The sequence below is a fragment of the Arachis hypogaea genome, chromosome 19 (genome assembly GCF_003086295.3).
Source record: "Arachis hypogaea cultivar Tifrunner chromosome 19, arahy.Tifrunner.gnm2.J5K5, whole genome shotgun sequence".
Taxonomy (NCBI): domain Eukaryota; kingdom Viridiplantae; phylum Streptophyta; class Magnoliopsida; order Fabales; family Fabaceae; genus Arachis; species Arachis hypogaea.
In genome coordinates this window covers 81,449,724-81,468,649 of record NC_092054.1, presented here as the reverse complement: position 1 = coordinate 81,468,649, position 18,926 = coordinate 81,449,724, and the positions used below count along the sequence as shown (strand labels likewise).

At 39.9% G+C, this 18,926-nt stretch overlaps 1 non-coding gene across 1 annotated transcript; it reads right to left on the bottom strand.

The window, feature by feature from the left end:
• Nucleotides 1-3,997: 3,997 nt before the first annotated feature.
• LOC112780509 (small nucleolar RNA R71) lies at nucleotides 3,998-4,105 on the bottom strand. Its single transcript, XR_003191341.1, has one exon. It is a non-coding gene; the product is annotated as a small nucleolar RNA R71 (small nucleolar RNA).
• Between the last annotated feature and the right edge of the window lie 14,821 nt (nucleotides 4,106-18,926).

Genomic DNA, 18,926 nt, shown 5'->3' with positions numbered 1-18,926 from the left:
CAGGTATTTTCTGGCTGAAATTGAGGGACTTGAGCAAAAATCAGATTCAGAGGTTGAAGAAGGACTGCTGATGCTGTTGGATTCTGACCTCCCTGCACTCAAAGTGGATTTTCTGGAGCTACAGAACCCAAAATGGCGCGCTTCCAATTGCATTGGAAAGTAGACATCCAGGGCTTTTCACCAATATATAATAGTTCATACTTTACCCAAGTTTAGACGACGCAAACTGGCGTTCAACGCCAGCTCTCTGTCCAATTCTGGCGTGCAGCGCCAGAAACAAGTTGCAAAGTGGAGTTCAACGCCCAAAATGGCACAAAAGCTGGCGTTCAACTCCAGGAATAACCTCTGCACGTGTAACATTCAAGCTCAGCCCAAGAACACACCAAGTGGGCCCCGGAAGTGGATTTATGCATCAATTACTTACTTCTGTAAACCCTAGTAGCTAGTTTATTATAAATAGGACCTTTTACTATTGTATTAGACATCTTTGGACGCCTAGTTCTTAGATCAGAGGGGCTGGCCATTCGGCCATGCCTGGACCTTTCACTTATGTATTTTTAACGGTAGAGTTTCTACACTCCATAGATTAAGGTGTGGAGCTCTGCTGTTCCTCAAAGATTAATGCAAAGTACTACTGTTTTCTATTCAATTCACTTGTTCCGCTTCTAAGATATTCATTCGCACTTCAACCTGAATGTGATGAACGTGACAATCATCATCATTCCCTATGAACGCATGCCTGACAACCACTTCCATTCTACATTAGATTGAATGAGTATCTCTTAGATCTCTTAATCAGAATCTTCGTGGTATAAGCTAGATTGATGGCGGCATTCATGAGGGTCCGGAAAGTCTAAACCTTGTCCGTGGTATTCCGAGTAGGACTCTGGCATTGAATGACTGTGACGAACTCCAAACTCGTGAGTGCTGGGCGTAGTGACAGACGCAAAAGGATAGTAAATCCTATTCCAGTATGATCGAGAACCTCCAAGATGATTAGCCATGCAGTGACAGCGCATCGGACCATTTTCACAGAGAGGAATAGGATGTGCCAACGACAAGGATGATGCCTCCAGACGATTAGCCGTGCTGTGACAGAGCATTTGGACCATTTTCCCGAGAGAGATCGAAAGTAGCCATTGGCACCGGTGACATCCTTACATAAAGCCAGCCATAGAAAGGAGTAAGATTGATTGGATAAAGACAGCAGGAAAGCAGAGGTTCAGAGGAACGAATGCATCTCCATACGCTTATCTGAAATTCTCACCAATGAGTTACATAAGTATTTCTATCCTTATTTTATTAATTAATTTCGAAAACCCCATTACTATTTTATATCCACCTGACTGAGATTTACAAGGTGACCATAGCTTGCTTCATACCAATAATCTCCGTGGGATTCGATCCTTACTCACATAAGGTATTACTTGGACGACCCAGTGCACTTGCTGGTTAGTTGTGCGAAGTTATGAACCATGGTATTGGCATCGTGTTTTTGGTGCCATTGCCAGGGAAAGAAAGAGCAATGAATTTTACATAATGAAAGTGTAATCACAATTTCTGTGCACCAAGTTTTTGGCGCCGTTGCCGGGGATTGTTCGAGTTTGGACAACTGACGGTTCATCTTGTTGCTCAGATTGGGTAACTTTCTTTTCGTTTTCTTTTCAAAAAGTTTTCAAAAATTTTTCAAAAATCTTTCAAAAATTTTTCTTTTGTTTTAAAAAAAAAAAATATATATATATATATATATATATATAATAAAAATAATGTTTTCAAAAATAATTTATTCTATGGCTTCAAAACTTTCAAGAATGAATTCTAGAGTTTCATAGTAACATGTTGAATCCTATCTGGCTGAAAAGCCATACCCAAACTCCTTTGGGATTGGTCTTCAACTAATCACCTCAATGGATGTAAATCCATTCTAAAGCTTGATTGGCTATTAAGCCATGTCTAACCCTCAGATTGGAGCTTTAGACTAAAGAGTACAAGATTCCTGGAATTCATATGAAAAATTTTGAATCCTTATTTTTTCTTTTTCAAAATGATTTTCGAAAATTTTAAAATAAAAATACAAAAAAATCATAAAATCATAAAAATAAAAAATATTTTGTGTTTCTTGTTTGAGTCTTGAGTCATGTTATAAGTTTGGTGTCAATTGCATGTGCTCTTGCATTTTTCGAAAATTCTCATGCATTCATAGTGTTCTTCATGATCTTCAAGTTGTTCTTGGTAAGTCTTCTTGTTTGATCTTTGCATTTGCATGTTTTGTGTCTTTTCTTGTTTTTCATATGCATTCTTGAATTCTTAGTGTCTAAGCATTAAAGAATTCTAAGTTTGGTGTCTTGCATGTTTTCCTTGCATAAAAAAAATTTTTCAAAAATATGTTCTTGGTGTTCATCTTGACATTCAAAGTGTTCTTTGTGTTCATCTTGACATTCATAGCATTCTTGCATGCATTCATTGTTTTAATCTAAAAATTTCATGCATTGCATCATTTTTCTTGTTTTTCTCTCTCATTATTAAAAATTTAAAAATAAAAAAAAAAATATCTTTCCCTTTTTCTCTCTTAAAATTTCGAAAATTAGATTTGACTTTTTCAAAAATTTTTAAAAAAATCTAGTTGTTTTTATGAGTCAAATCAAATTTTCAATTTAAAAATCTCATCTTTTTCAAAATCTTTTTCAAAAATCAAATCTTTTTCAAATTTCTTAGTTATTTTCGAAAATTCCAAAATATTTTTCAAAAATCTTTTTCTTATTTTTATATCAAATTTTCGAAAATAACATAATCAATTAATGTTTTGATTCAAAAATTTCAAGTTTGTTACTTACTTGTTAAGAAAGATTCAAACTTTAAGTTCTAGAATCATATCTTGTAATTTCCTGTGAATCAAGTCATTAATTGTGATTTTAAAAATTCAAATCTTTTTCAAAAACTAATTTCTATCATATCTTTTCAAAAATATCTTCTTATCTCACCTTTTTCAAAAAAATTGATTTCAAAATATCTCTTCTAACTTCCTAACTTCTTATCTTTTAAAAATTTGTTTCAACTAACTAACTAACTTTTTGTTTGTTTCTTATCTTTTTCAAAACTACCTAACTAACTCTCTCTCTCTAATTTTCGAAAATATCTCCCTCTTTTTCAAAATTTCTTTTTAATTAACTAATTATTTCAATTTTAAATCTTAATTTTCGAAAATTACTAACATTTTTCAAAAACTATTTTCGAAAATCACTAACTCTTTTTCAAAAATAATTTTCGAAAATTCTCCTTCTCTCTCATCTTATTCTATTTATTTATTCATCTACTAACATCTCTTCCTCACATCACTCACCAAATTCGAACCCCCTCTTCCATCTGTGTTCGAATTTTTCTCTTCTTCTACTAACAATAAGGAACCTCTTTACTGTGACATAGAGGATTCCTCTTCTTTTCTTGTTCTCTTCTCTTTCTTATGAGCAGGAACAAGAAAAAAGGCATTCTTGTTGAAGCTGATCCAGAATCTGAAAGGACTCTCAAGAGGAAACTAAGAGAAGCTAAATTATAACAATCTAGAGACAACCTTATTGAAAATTTCGAACAAGTAAAGGAGATGGCAGCCGAACCCAAAAACAATAATGCAAGGAGGATGCTTGGTGACTTTACTGCACCTAATTCCAATTTACATGGAAAAAGCATCTCCATTCCTGCTATTGGAGCAAACAACTTTGAGCTGAAACCTCAATTAGTTTCTCTGATGCAGCAGAACTGCAAGTTTCATGGACTTCCATCTGAAGATCCTTTTCAGTTCTTAACTGAATTCTTGCAGATCTGTAATACTATTAAGACTAATGGAGTAGATCCTGAAGTCTACAGGCTCATGCTTTTCCCTTTTGCTGTAAGAGACAAAGCTAGAGTGTGGTTGGACTCTCAACCCAGAGATAGCCTAAACTCTTGGGATAAGTTGGTCACGGCTTTCTTAGCCAAGTTCTTTCCTCCTCAAAAGCTTAGTAAACTTAGAGTGGACGTTCAGACCTTCAGACAGAAAAAAGGTGAATCCCTCTATGAAGCTTGGGAGAGATACAAAGGACTGACCAAAAAGTGTCCTACTGACATGCTTTCAGAATGGACCATCCTGGATATCTTCTATGATGGTTTGTCTGAATTGGCAAAGATGTCATTGGATACTTCTGCAGGTGGATCCATTCACCTAAAGAAAACACCTGCAGAAGCTCAAGAACTCATTGACATGGTTGCTAATAACCAGTTCATGTACACTTCTGAGAGGAATCCTGTGAGTAATGGGACGCCTATGAAGAAGGGAGTTCTTGAAATTGATACTCTGAATGCCATATTGGCTCAGAATAAAATATTGACTCAGCAAGTCAATATGATTTCCCAGAATCTGAATGGAATGCAAGCTGCATCCAACAGTACTCAAGAGGCATCTTCTGAAGAAGAAGCTTATGATCCTGAGAACCCTACAATAGCAGAGGTGAATTACTTAGGTGAACCTTATGGAAACACCTATAACTCATCATGGAGAAATCATCCAAATTTCTCATGGAAGGATCAAAAGCCTCAACAAGGCTTTAATAATGGTGGAAGAAACAGGTTTAGCAATAGCAAGCCTTTTCCATCATCCACTCAGCAACAGACAGAGAATTCTGAGCAGAATCCATCTAGCTTAGCAAACTTAGTCTCTGATCTATCTAAGGCCACTGTGACTTTCATGAATGAAACAAGGTCTTCCATTAGAAATTTGGAAGCACAAGTGGGCCAGCTGAGTAAAAGGATCACTGAAATCCCTCCTAGTACTCTCCCAAGCAATACAGAAGAGAATCCAAAAAGAGAGTGTAAGGCCATTGACATGACCAAAATGGCCAAACCCAAAGAGGAAGGAGAGGACGTGAATCCCAAGGAGGAAGACCTCTTGGGACATCCATTGATCAATAAGGAGTTTCCCTCTAAGGAACCAAAGGAATCTGAGGCTCATCTAGAGACCATAGAGATTCCATTAAACCTCCTTATGCCATTCATGAGCTCTGATGAGTATTCCTCTTCTGAAGAGAATGAGGATGTTACTGAAGAGCAAGCTACCAAGTTCCTTGGTGCAATCATAAAGCTAAATGCCAAATTATTTGGTATTGAAACTTGGGAAGATGAACCTCCCTTGTTCACCAATGAACTAAGTGATCTGGATCAACTGACATTGCCTCAGAAGAGACAGGATCCTGGAAAGTTCATAATAACTTGTACCATAGGCACCATGATCTTTAAGGCTCTGTGTGACCTTGGTTCAGGAATAAACCTCATGCCCCTCTCTGTAATAGAGAAACTGGGAATCTATGGGATGCAAGCTGCTAAAATCTCATTAGAGATGGCAGACAATTCAAGAAAACAGGCTTATGGACAAGTGGAGGACGTGTTAGTAAAGGTTGAAGGCCTTTACATCCCTGCTGATTTCATAGTCCTGGATACTGGAAAGGAAGAGGATGAATCCATCATCCTAGGAAGACCTTTCCTAGCCACAGCAAGAGCTGTGATTGATGTGGACAGAGGAGAATTGATCCTTCAATTAAATAAGGACAACCTTGTGTTTACAACTGGTGCACGAAATTGTGATGTCCAGGCTCAAACTATTCCTGGCACGTGAGCAACTTGGTACGCGTAATCGTGATTACACATTCATAATTTGTCACAACTTCGATACAACTGACCAGCAAGTGCACTGGGTCGTCCAAGTAATACCTTACGTGAGTAAGGGTCGAATCCCACGGAGATTGTTGGTATGAAGCAAGCTATGGTCACCTTGTAAATCTCAGTCAGGCGGATATAAAATAATTATGGAGTTTTCGAATAATAAATAATAAAATAGGGATAGAGGTACTTATGTAAATCATTGGTAGGAATTTCAGATAAGCGAATGGAGATGCTTTTCGTTCCTCTGAACCTCTGCTTTCCTGCTGTCTTCATCCAATCAGTCTCACTCCTTTCCATGGCTGGCTTTATGTGATACATCACCACTGCCAATGGCTACTTTCGGTCATCTCTCGGGAAAATGATCCAATGCCCTGTCACGGCACGGCTAATCGTCTGGAGGCATCACCCTTGCCAATGGCTTCATCTTATCCTCTCAGTGAATAATATGCTCACGCACCCTGTCACGGCACGGCTATTTATCTGTCGGTTCTCGATCATGCTGGAATAGGATTTACTATCCTTTTGTGTCTGTCACTAACGCCCTGCAATCGCGAGTTAGGAGCTCGTCACAGTCATTCATTCATCGAATCCTACTCAGAATACCACAGACAAGGTTTAGACCTTCCGGATTCTCTTGAATGCCACCATCAATCTAGCTTACGCCACGAAGATTCCGGTTAGGAGATCTAAGAGATATTCATTCTAGCTTATTTCATGTAGAACGTAAGTGTTTGTCAGGCACGTGTTCATAGGAGAGATGGTGATGAGCGTCACACATAATCATCACCTTCATCACGTTCTTGGGTGCGAATGGGTATCTTAGAAGCGAAATAAGATGAATTGAATAGAAAACAGTAGTACTTTGCATTAATCTTTGAGGAACAGCAGAGCTCCACACCTTAATCTATGGAGTGTAGAAACTCTACCGTTAAAAATACATAAGTGAAGGTCCAGGCATGGCCGAGATGGCCAGCCCCCTAAAACGTGATCAAAGGATCATAAGGTAATCCAAAGATGTCAAATACAATAGTAAGAGGTCCTATTTATAATAAACTAGCTACTAGGGTTTACATGAGTAAGTAATTGATGCATAAATCCACTTCTGGGGCCCACTTGGTGTGTGCTTGGGTCGAGCCTTAACTTTCCACATGCAGAGACCATTTGTGGAGTTGAACGCCAGGTTTTGATCCATTTCTGGCGTTCAACTCTGGTTTTGGATCCTTTTCTGGCGCTGGACGCCAGATTTGGGCAGAGAGCTGGCGTTGAACGCCAGTTTACGTCGTCTATTCTTGGCCAAAGTATAAACTATTATATATTGCTAGAAAGCCCTAGATGTCTACTTTCCAACGAAATTGGAAGCGCGCCATTTCGAGTTCTGTAGCTCCAGAAAATCCACTTTGAGTGCAGGGAGGTCAGAATCCAACAGCATCAGCAGTCCTTCTTCAACCTCTGAATCTGATTTTTGCTCAAGTCCCTCAATTTCAGTCAGAAAATACCTGAAATCACAGAAAAACACAAACTCATAGTGAAGTCCAGAAATGTGAATTTAACATAAAATCTATTAAAAACATCCCTAAAAGTAACTAGATTCTACTAAAAATATACTAAAAACAATGCCAAAAAGCGTATAAATTATCCGCTCATCAACAACTCAAGGATTTCTCTCTGCATCCATGGAGAGGAAGTAGAAAAAGCTTCCCTCAAAGCAGAGTCAACCAAAGCCCCTACAGTCAGACTCTAAGTTTGGTGTTGGGAGGCCATAACCAAACTCTAAGTTTGGTGTTGAACTCCCATATCCAAACTCTAAGTTTGGTGTTGGGGAGTTTCAACAATGCTCTGAACATCTGTAAGGCTCCATGAGAGCCCACTGTCAAGCTATTGACATTAAAGAAGCGCTTGTTGGGAGGCAACCCAATTTTTATTTATCTAACTATATTTTTCTTAGTTATATGTCTTTATAGGTTCATGATCATGTGGAGTCACAAAATAAATATAAAAATTGAAAACGGAATCAAAAATAGCAGAAGAAAAATCACACCCTGGAGGAAGCATCTGCCTGGCGTTCAACGCCAGAACAGAGCATGGTTCTGGCACTGAACACCCAAAAAGGGCAGTATATAGGCGCTGAACGCCCAAAATGGGCATCATCTGGGCGCTGAACGCCAGAATTGCACCCTGGAGAGAAGCTGGCGCTGAACGCCCAGAACAAGCATGATTCTGGCGTTCAACGCCAGAAATGGACAACAAATGGGCGTTGAACGCCCAAAATGGGCACCAACCTGGCGCTGAACGCCCAGAGTTTTGTGCAAGGGCATTTTACATGCCTAATGGGTGCAGGGATGTAAATCCTTGACACCTCAGGATCTGTGGACACCACAGGATCATATCAGGATCTGTGAATCTCACAGGATCCCCACCCACCTCACCCTCTCTCTATCCATTGATGGTCATCCCTTCTGTTTTCCTTTCACCACTCACATCCATACACATATCCCTCCATCTCCTCCATATCTTCTTCTTCTTCTTCTATTCTTTCTTCTTTTGCTCGAGGGCGAGCAACATTCTTAGTTTGGTGTGGTAAAAGCATAGCTTTTTTTGTTTTTCCATAACCATTAATGGCACCTAAGGCTAGAGAAACCTCAAGAAAGAGGAAAAGGAAGACAATTGCTTCCACCTCCGAGTCATGGGAGATGGAAAGATTCATCTCAAGGGTCTATAGCTCAGTGGTAGAACATGTGGCTGCAAATCAAGAGATCCCTGAGATACCTCAGGGGATGCACTTCCCTCCACATAAATATTGGGAGCAAATCAACACCTCCCTAGAAGAATTAAGTTCCAACATGGGACAATTAAGGGTGGAACATCAAGAACACTCCATCATCCTTCATGAAATTAGAGAAGATCAAAAAGCAATGAAGGAGGAGCAACAAAGACAAGGAAGAGACATAGAAGAGCTCAAGGACATCATTGGTTCCTCAAGAAGGAAACGCATCCATCACTAAGGTCGATTCATTCCTTGTTCTTATTTCTTCTGTTTTTCGTTTTCTATGTTATGTGCTTATCTATGTTTGTGTCTTCATTACATGATCATTAGTAGTTAGTAACTATGTCTTAAAGTTATGAATGTCCTATGAATCCATCACCTCTCTTAAATGAAAAATGTTTTAATTCAAAAGAACAAGAAGTACATGAGTTTCGAATTTATCCTTGAACTTAGCTTAATTATATTGATGTGGTGACAATGCTTATTGTCTTCTAAATGTATGCTTGAACAGTGCATATGTCTTTTGAAGTTGTTGTTTAAGAATGTTAAATATGTTGGCTCTTGAAAGAATGATGACTAGGAGACATGTTATTTGATAATCTGAAAAATCATAAAAATGATTCTTGAAGCAAGAAAAAGCAGCAAAGAACAAAGCTTGCAGAAAAAAAAAATTTATAGGCGAAAAAAAAAATAGAAAGAAAAAGAAAAAGCAAGCAGAAAAAGCCAAAAGCTCTTAAAACCAAGAGGCAAGAGCAAAAAGCCAATAACCCTTAAAACCAAAAGGCAAGGGCAAATAGAAAGGATCCCAAGGCTTTGAGCATCAGTGGATAGGAGGGCCTAAAGGAATAAAATCCTGGCCTAAGCGGCTAAACTAAGCTGTCCCTAACCATGTGCTTGTGGCGTGTAGGTGTCAAGTGAAAACTTGAGACTGAGCTGTTAAAGTCAAGGTCCAAAGCAAAAAAAGAGTGTGCTTAAGAACCCTGGACACCTCTAATTGGGGACTTTATCAAAGCTGAGTCACAATCTGAAAAGGTTCACCCAATTATGTGTCTGTGGCATTTATGTATCCGGTGGTAATACTGGAAAACAAAGTGCTTAGGGCCACGGCCAAGACTCATAAAATAGCTGTGTTCAAGAATCATCATACTGAACTAGGAGAATCAATAACACTATCTGAACTCTGAGTTCCTATAGATGCCAATCATTCTGAAATTCAATGGATAAAAGTGAGATGCCAAAACTATTCAAAAGGCAAAAAGCTATAAGTCCCGCTCATATGATTGAAGCTATGTTTCATTGATAGTTTGGAATTTATAGTATATTCTCTTCTTTTTATCCTATTTGATTTTCAGTTGCTTGGGGACAAGCAACAATTTAAGTTTGGTGTTGTGATGAGCGGATAATTTATACGCTCTTTGGCATTGTTTTTAGTATGTTTTTAGTAGGATCTAGTTACTTTTAGGGATGTTTTCATTAGTTTTTATGTTAAATTCACATTTTTGGACTTTACTATGATTTTGTGTGTTTTTCTGGGATTATTTTCTGGCAGAAATTGAGGGACTTGAGCAAAAATCAGATTCAGAGGTTGAAGAAGGACTCCTGATGCTGTTGGATTCTGACCTCCCTGCACTCAAAGTGGATTTTCTAGAGCTACAGAACTTAAAATGGCGCGCTTCTAATTGCATTGGAAGGTAGACATCCAGGGCTTTCCAGCAATATATAATAGTCTATACTTTGCCCAAGTTTAGATGACGAAAACTGGCGTTCAACTCCAGCTCTCTGCCTAATTCTGGCGTCCAGCGCCAGAAACAAGTTGCAAAGTGGAGTTCAACGCCCAAAATGGCACAAAAGCTGGCGTTCAACTCCAGGAATAACCTCTGCACGTGTAACATTCAAGCTCAGCCCAAGCACACACCAAGTGGGCCCCGGAAGTGGATTTATGCATCAATTACTTACTTCTGTAAACCTTAGTAGCTAGTTTATTATAAATAGGACCTTTTACTATTGTATTAGACATCTTTGGACGCCTGGTTCTTAGATCAGAGGGGCTGGCCATTCGGCCATGCCTGGACCTTTCACTTATGTATTTTTAACGGTAGAGTTTCTACACTCCATAGATTAAGGTGTGGAGCTCTGCTGTTCCTCAAAGATTAATGCAAAGTACTACTGTTTTCTATTCAATTCACTTGTTCCGCTTCTAAGATATTCATTCGCACTTCAACCTGAATGTGATGAACGTGACAATCATCATCATTCCCTATGAACGCGTGCCTGACAACCACTTCTGTTCTATATTAGATTGAATGAGTATCTCTTAGATCTCTTAATCAGAATCTTCGTGGTATAAGCTAGATTGATGGCGGCATTCATGAGGGTCCGGAAAGTCTAAACCTTGTCTGTGGTATTTCGAGTAGGACTCTGGGATTGAATGACTGTGATGAACTCCAAACTCGCGAGTGCTGGGCGTAGTGACAGACGCAAAAGGATAGTAAATCCTATTCCAATATGATCGAGAACCTCCAAGATGATTAGCCATGCAGTGACAGCGCATCGGACCATTTTCACAGAGAGGAATAGGATGCAACCAACGACAAGGGTGATGCCTCCAGACGATTAGTCGTGCTGTGACAGAGCATTTGGACCATTTTTCCAAGAGAGATCGAAAGTAGCCATTGACACCGGTGACACCCTTACATAAAGCCAGCCATAGAAAGGAGTAAGATTGATTGGATGAAGACAGCAGGAAAGCAGAGGTTCAGAGGAACGAATGCATCTCCATACGCTTATCTGAAATTCTCACCAATGAGTTACATAAGTATTTCTATCCTTATTTTATTAATTAATTTCGAAAACCCCATTACTATTTTATATCCGCCTGACTAAGATTTACAAGGTGACCATAGCTTGCTTCATACCAACAATCTCCGTGGGATTCGACCCTTACTCACGTAAGGTATTACTTGGAGGACCCAGTGCACTTGCTGGTTAGTCGTGCGAAGTTGTGAACCATGGTATTGGCATCGTGTTTTTGGTGCCATTGCCAGGGAAAGAAAGAGCAATGAATTTTACATAATCAAAGTGTAATCACAATTTCTGCGCACCAGTTAACGTGGCTCTTAACGTGGCCAATTGCCCCTTTTGGAACGTTAGTGGCACTTACTTTTACCACTAACATTGGAGTTCTACTTCTCTTCCACGTTAGCTGCCAAGTTAGCATAGTTAACGTGGCAACTGACGTGGGCTATGATGGCTTACGAAGGCGTTATTGGCAATCACTTTTCTCATTAACGTTGCGAGCTTGCCTTCATTCGACGTTAGTGGTCACGTTAGCTAGACTAACGTGGCTACTAACGTGGTTCTTCCTTGCTTCCTTTATCCTGAAATCAAGCAATAAAGTGCATCAAAGCTCTAATCCAAGTTATGAGACATGCATCATTCAATTTGTCCTTTAATTCATGCATAATTCTCATGAAATTATGTAAAATTCACAATGTTTGCTTGAATCAAGATGTAAGTGATTATTTACCCAAAACTTGCTTATTTCCTAAGAAATTGCATGAAACTACCTTAAAACCATAAAGAAAAGGTCAGTGAAACTGGCCAAAACGCCCTGACATCACAACACCAAACTTAAAGCTTGCTTGTCCCTAATCAAGTACTGGAACAAGAGAATGATGAATGAAATGACAAGATGAATGAATCATTATTGTGGAAGTTATGTTCTTGATTTTATGGGGTTTCATGCATAGCAACTTAGGTTCATTCCTTTACTGGCTTTCAGACCTTTATCATGCCTTGGAATACTCACTTGATTGAACCCTTTGAGACTTTTATTTATTGATCCATTTGTCTTTCCAAGGTTTATTACATCCTTAGGCTAAGTGTTCTGTAAGGGGGCGACTCTTTAAGATAAGATTTTAGCCAACACTCCTGAACCAGTTGATTCAAGGTGCTAGGTGTTGAAACACCCCTAAGGATTTACTCCCTCAAGTCTCTCTCCCCCATACATGCACACCACAGGCACATGGTTTGTTATTTTCTTTCCTTGAGGTCTTGGTGTCTAGCACCTCTTTGGGTTACTAAATGTTCTGTAGCAAGGTTGCTCTTGATAGTGGATTTTCAGTTGATAATCCCGGGTTAGTTAACCCAAGTTACCAAGTGATGAAGCACTCCTAAGAACTTATTCATCCAAGCAGATCCTTGGTACAAGAGCACCACTGACACATCCCTCAAGTTTCAAGCCCTTGGTGCCTAGCCTTATTCTTTATTAACTTTTCTTTCTTTTTCAACTCTTATTGTTCTTTTCCTTTTTCTTATTAGGATCTTATTATTTAGCTAGTCTCATGGGGTGTGTTTCAAGTATATGATTCAGGACAGATAGTTGCCTTCCCACCTTATTGGTGAACTAACTTAGCTAAGTGATTACTACACCACAAATTTAAGGACCTGCTCCACAACTTGAACATCACTCTGGTCTTTCATAACATTTCTTTTTTTTGGACTTAAAAGGACAAGCATACAATAAGCAAGATGAAAATGAAGGCAGGCAATTTGACTAGCAAGCATAGACCTAAGCAAAAACAAACTTAAAGACAGAATTGAAAATTCCTAAGCTACTATGGAAGCATGTTCTATTTCATACATGATTTTCCTTATTTAAAAGACTTGAAAAACAAAGATGGAACAATGAGGGAACTCCACCACCTTTTACTCATGGGGTTGTTCATGCTCTCCCTCCTGTTTGTCCTCCTTGTGTTTTTCTTGAGTGCTTGCACTCCCACTTCCCTTGCTTTTTCCAATCAACTTCTTCCAGAAGCCAGCATCTTCCATCTTCTTTTTCAATGTTTCCTTCTGCTGTTTCACCTTCCTTTCCTCTTGTTCTGTGAGATCTTTTTGGACCTCATCATACCTAGTGATTGAAGAGTGTAGATTATGCATATGACTAGACATATAGTTCAACTTGGCTTGAGTGTTTATGTTGAACTCCTCCCTATGTAGTTGCCGTCCTTCATTAAGTACGCTGAACTCATTGAATGCCTTCGTCTGAGCTAGCTGACGTTGGTTGAGTTCTTGAAGGCGTTTATCTTGACGCTCTTGCCTTTCAGTCACTTGATTGATGGCTTGAGTGAGCTGGGAATAATGTTTCGTTTGCTGTTTCTGCCACTCCCCTTGTTGATTCATCCAATTAGAAAGGAGTTCTTCTTGACGATCCATCCTCTGGGATTGAACGTGCAGTTGTTGCTCTTGCCCTTCCATATATCTCCTTGCCAAGTCCTCAATGGCTCCTTGAATGTGTCCCAGATTTATATTGGTTGGATCATAGTACTCTTCTTGCTGATATTATTCCTGTTGAGGTTCTTCTTGGTGAGGTTCTTCTTGTGGTGTTCTTCTCCCTATTTGAGGCCTTCTTTGTTGTTGGGCGGGTGTCACATACGTTATACGCTGGAGTGTAACCATCCTTCCAGGGTTTACCCAAGTTGGATTGCTGTCCTCGAAGACTACCTTGGCTTTCGTACACAGCCTATGGATGGTGCTGGGGAACCAAAGTCTAGCACCTGGATTATTCTTCTTGGCTGATTCTTGAATCCCTTCAGCTATAATTTCGTTCACATTGATGCCTCCACCCTTTACTAAGCAGTGTACCATAGTAGCTCGAGTAACGTTGACCTCATAATTGTTTGCAGCTGGGAGGATAGATCTCCTCACAAGTTCAAACCATCCCTTGGCTTCTGGGATGAGGTCTCCTTTCCTGATGAGCCGAGGTCTTCTATTTGAATACCTTTCCCAGTCAGATCCTATAACACACATATCATTCACAATTTCTTCAAGTTCATCATTTTCGGGGCCATTACTTATTCTCACGTGATAACTGGGCTCATCAAAATGTGGTGATTTCAGCTGAAGAACCCTTGTTATGGCATTGGGGCTGAAGTCCACCTCTGTTCCTCTCACGTAACTTTTGAAGGTGGGGCCTTGGTTTTGTCTTCTCTGACCACATTTGCATAGAATTCTTTGATGAGGTTTGCATTTATCTTTGCTTCTGGGTTCGTGAGCCTTTGCCAACCCCTTTGTTTGATCTTCTCTCGAATCTGTGGGCATTCATCTTTGTTGAACTGGAATGTTAACTCAGGCAATATCTTTTTGAGCTTTATCTGTTCAAATTCACGTTCATGGAATGCTGTTTTGAATTTCCCTTCATCAAAAGGGCTGCTCTCAACCGGTTCCTTTCTCTTTTGCCTCTTGGAGCTTGATGATGCCATGAATGATTTTTGAAAAGTAAAGGTGTTGAGGTTAGTGATGAGTGGTGAAATTCGGTTGGGTTTGGATAGGGTGTAGCTTGGAGAATTGTACTTCGAGAGTGAGAAGTTTGAAGAAGTTGTTGCTGGAATGTGAAGGGAAGTACGGACTAGGAGTCACTTATATAAGAAAATGATGAGTAAATGAAAGGTGTGGATTGATGGGGTGGTTGTGTGATGGACAGATGGGGTTTTACATGGGATGAGCACAAGGATCATCAACTTTATGATGGGGTTGGTTCAGTTTCCAAGCTTGTTCTCCTTTCAATGTTGCATGGCAACAATTTCCAATGCAATCCCCCTGGAAACACATGTATAGTCTTCTCTTTTTGTGGTGGCCGAACCTTTCAATTGTTCCATCAATTCTCCTACAAAATAAAAGAAATATGACTAAAAGAAAACTTGTGGAAAGTGGCGGCAAAATTTAAAAAGAAGAGAATAACTACTTTTTAAAGTTTTTGTTGTTAACTACTAAGTGCTATTCACAAATGCAAACCAACTAACTAATTAAATTTCCATGTATGCAACCTTGGTGACACCAAACTTAGTTTGTGGCAATGTGGTGTACGATGATTTGTTCAAGGTGCTAAGAGTGACATGCTATGAGTTGCATTCATGTCCTCTTAGTGTGCTTGGAACACCAAACTTGTTCTTCACTATATGTTGCATAAAAGGATTTATTCAAGGATATGTCAAAGTTGATTTGCGATCCATGAACCTTGCTTTATTAACTACTTTAAAAGCATGTAAAACATGGGTTGCCTCCCATGAAGCGCTTCTTTAGCGTCACTAGCTTGACGTTTTTCCTTTGTCAGGGTGGTTGGTAATGTCTCAAATCTTCCCCTCTTGCAGTAAACCTATATCCATTGGCTTCATCAATGATCTCTACATGTTCTAGGGAGAGAACTTTGTTGATGGTGAAAACCTTAGGTAACTGAGATGGGATGGTGGGGAGATGAGGTGGGATATCTAGGAAGTAAGCTGAGATCACTTTATCCCCTGGAGAGAAATCTTCTGTAGGGATTTTTTTGTTCCTCCATCTCCTTGGTATCTTCTTCTTTGTTTCTTTTGCTGTTATCCTACTCTTTGTGGTCTCTTTTCCTAGGGGGATTTTGTTGCTGGTCCCATATGATTCTGGTGGTTTTGGCTCCACTTGAGTTTCCTCTAGCTGTGACAGCTGCTGATTATTTTGTTCATCACCCAAAGGAATTCCTGAGTGTACAGCTTGTGCCTCAATGCTTATTTCTCCCACCATTGCTCTGTCATGCTCTGTCCTTAGTTCCTTGCCTTCTTGACTTGCTTCTTGTGAGGGTTTGAAGACATTGAAGGTGAGTTGTTCGTCATGTACCCTCAGTATTAGCTCTCCTCGCTCCACATCTATGAGCGCTCTGTCTGTAGCTAAGAATGGTCTTCCCAATATGATTGGGTGAAGATGACTTTCTTCTATTTCCAATATGACAAAGTTTGTCGGAAGGAAGTAGTTCCCAACCTTCCCCAGCACGTTTTCAACCACTCTTATTGCTTGTTTTTAAGTTTTGTCCGCCAGCCTGATGATTACGTCTGTGGGCATCAGCTCATTGATTCGCAGCCTCTTCATAAGGGATAAAGGCATTAAGTTGATGCTTGCTCCCAGATCACAGAGTCCTTTATCAAACATTGTTTCTCCTATGGCACAGGGGATGTGAAAACTCCCTGGGTCCTTCCTTTTTATAGGCAGCTCTAGTTGAATGAGAGCACTGCACTCCTTATTCATCAATATGGTTTGTCCTCCCTTGAGTGAGCTTTTCCTAGTCAGCAGCTCTTTCATGTACTTAATGTATGAGGGCATTTGTTGGAGGGCCTTGATGAATGGTATGTTTACATAGAGAGATACAAATATGTCAAGAAACCTTGAGTATATTCTCTTCTCTACACCACCATTGAGTAATTGGGAAAAGGGTGTATAGGGTCTCAGCAGCTCCTTCTGTGTAATTGTGGTTTCTTGATGATTCTCTTCCTGCTTTCCTGCTGATGTATCTTCAGGTTGTTCTGATGGTTTGTTCGGCTCTTCCTCAGTCTTCATATCACTTATAGTAACCATCTTGCAATCTTCCCATCTGACTTTCTTTGCTTCACCTCTCGGATTTTTCTCTGTGTCACTTGGGAAGCTATCAGTAGGTTTGGGAATCTTCTCAGATAGGTATCCCACTTGAAATTCCAGCCTCTTGATGGTGTCTCCCTGATTCTTGATATTGGCTCGCACCTCCTCTTTCAACACCTTGTTATCTTGAATCTCCTTGCATATGCCTTCAAGTAGAGTCTCAATCCTTGATAGTCTTTCTTCCGATGATGGAGAGTTGAGATTGGAAGGATGAGAAGGGCCATTTTGACTTTGGTATGGATGTTGAGAAGTGTTGTTGGGTGGGTGTTGGTATGACCTCTGTGTGGAGTGTTGGTGAGTTTTATTGTTGTTGGGATTGTGGCGTCTCTGATCTTGGCCTTGGTCTTGTTGATTTCCCCACCTAAAGTTTGGGTGGTTCCTCCAACTAGGATTATACGTTTTGGAGTATGGGTCATGATTCTGCCTAGGTGAATTCCCAATATAGTTGGCTTGTTCCTGATCACCCTCTGCTTCTTCATTCACTCCTTCTTGGGTTGCTGCTGAAGTGGTGATTGCTGCTACTTGATTCCTCTCCATCTTCTTGGTGAGGTCAGCTAATTGCTTGGTAATCGTCTTGTTTTGAGCTAGCAGTGCATCCACATTGTTCAACTCCATCACTCCTCTAGTGTTGCCTCTTTCAGAAGCATAGAAGTAGTCATTCTCTGCTACAGTCTCAATGACATCTATGGCTTCTTCAATGGTCTTCTTCTTGTTCAGAGATCCCTCGGATGAGTGGTCTACTGCCTTCTTTGATTCATACGAAAGGCCTTCATAGAAAATGTGCAACTGTACCCATTCATTGAACATATCTGGCGGGCATTTTCTTGTCAGGTCTTTAAACCTCTCCCATGCTTCATATAGAGTCTCACCATCCTGTTGCCTGAATGTTTGTACATCAGCTCTCAACCTGTTGATCCGTTGAGGAGGATAGAATCTTGCCAAGAACTTGTTCACCACATCTTCCAAGGTTGCTAAACTCTCCTTCGGAAAGGATTCCAGCCATTTAGATGCTTTGTCCTTGAGCGAGAAGGGAAACAGAAGTAGTCTGTCAAGATGAACACCATTAGACTTCGCAGTATTGCATATCCTCAGGAAGGTGGTTAGATGTTGATTGGGATCATCTTGGACACTTCCTCCGAATGAACAATTATTCTGAACAAGGGTGATGAGCTGTGGCTTTAGTTCAAAGTTGTTGGCATGTATGGTTGGCCTTTGGATGCTACTCCCACAGTTTCCTGGGTTTGGGTTGATGTAAGAACCAGAACTCTTCTCTCTTGCCCAGCCTGATGCGCTGGACCTTCTCTACCATAGTTACGAGCCTATTGCTTCCCTCCTTAATCTAAGGAAGGTCCTCTCAGGTTCAGAATCAAAGGAAGTTGAAGCTCCGCTTCTTCTACCTGTCATACAACCAACAAGGCACAAGCAAGAAGGATAGGTGCAGACAGTAACTTCTACAGAAATGCTGTTAGTGTGAGTGATGCAATATATCAAACAGTTAGTGGGTTAGTGACTGAATTGTAAACAACTAAGAAAATGGGTAAGGGAAAGGGAAGAAAATAGCTAAACAGAAAGTAAATTACTCAAATGAACTTAAATCAAACAAAATAAAAACAAATTCTCAATCTAGTTATCCACCAATTTAATCATTATTGATACAAAATCAATCCCCGGCAACGGCGTTATAAACTTGATGCACGGAAACTTGTCCCTTAACAAATCTCCCTCGGCAAGTATACCGAATTGTCGTCAAGTAAAAACTCACAGTAGAGTGAGGTCGAATCCCACAGGGATTGATTGGTCAAGCAACTTTAATTGGAAGAATGTTCTAGTTGAGCTAAGCAGAAAGTGAGTTGAGAATTGCAGGAAATTAAATGCCGAAAAGTAAATAGCAGAAAATAAATGACGGGAAGTAAATTGTAGAATCTTAAATGGGGAAGGGAAGTTTAGCATAAAGGTAAATGGCATAAAGTAAAGAGAATGGGTAAGATCAGAAATGGGGAATTCATTGGGCTTAGGAGATGTTGCATTCTCCGGATCA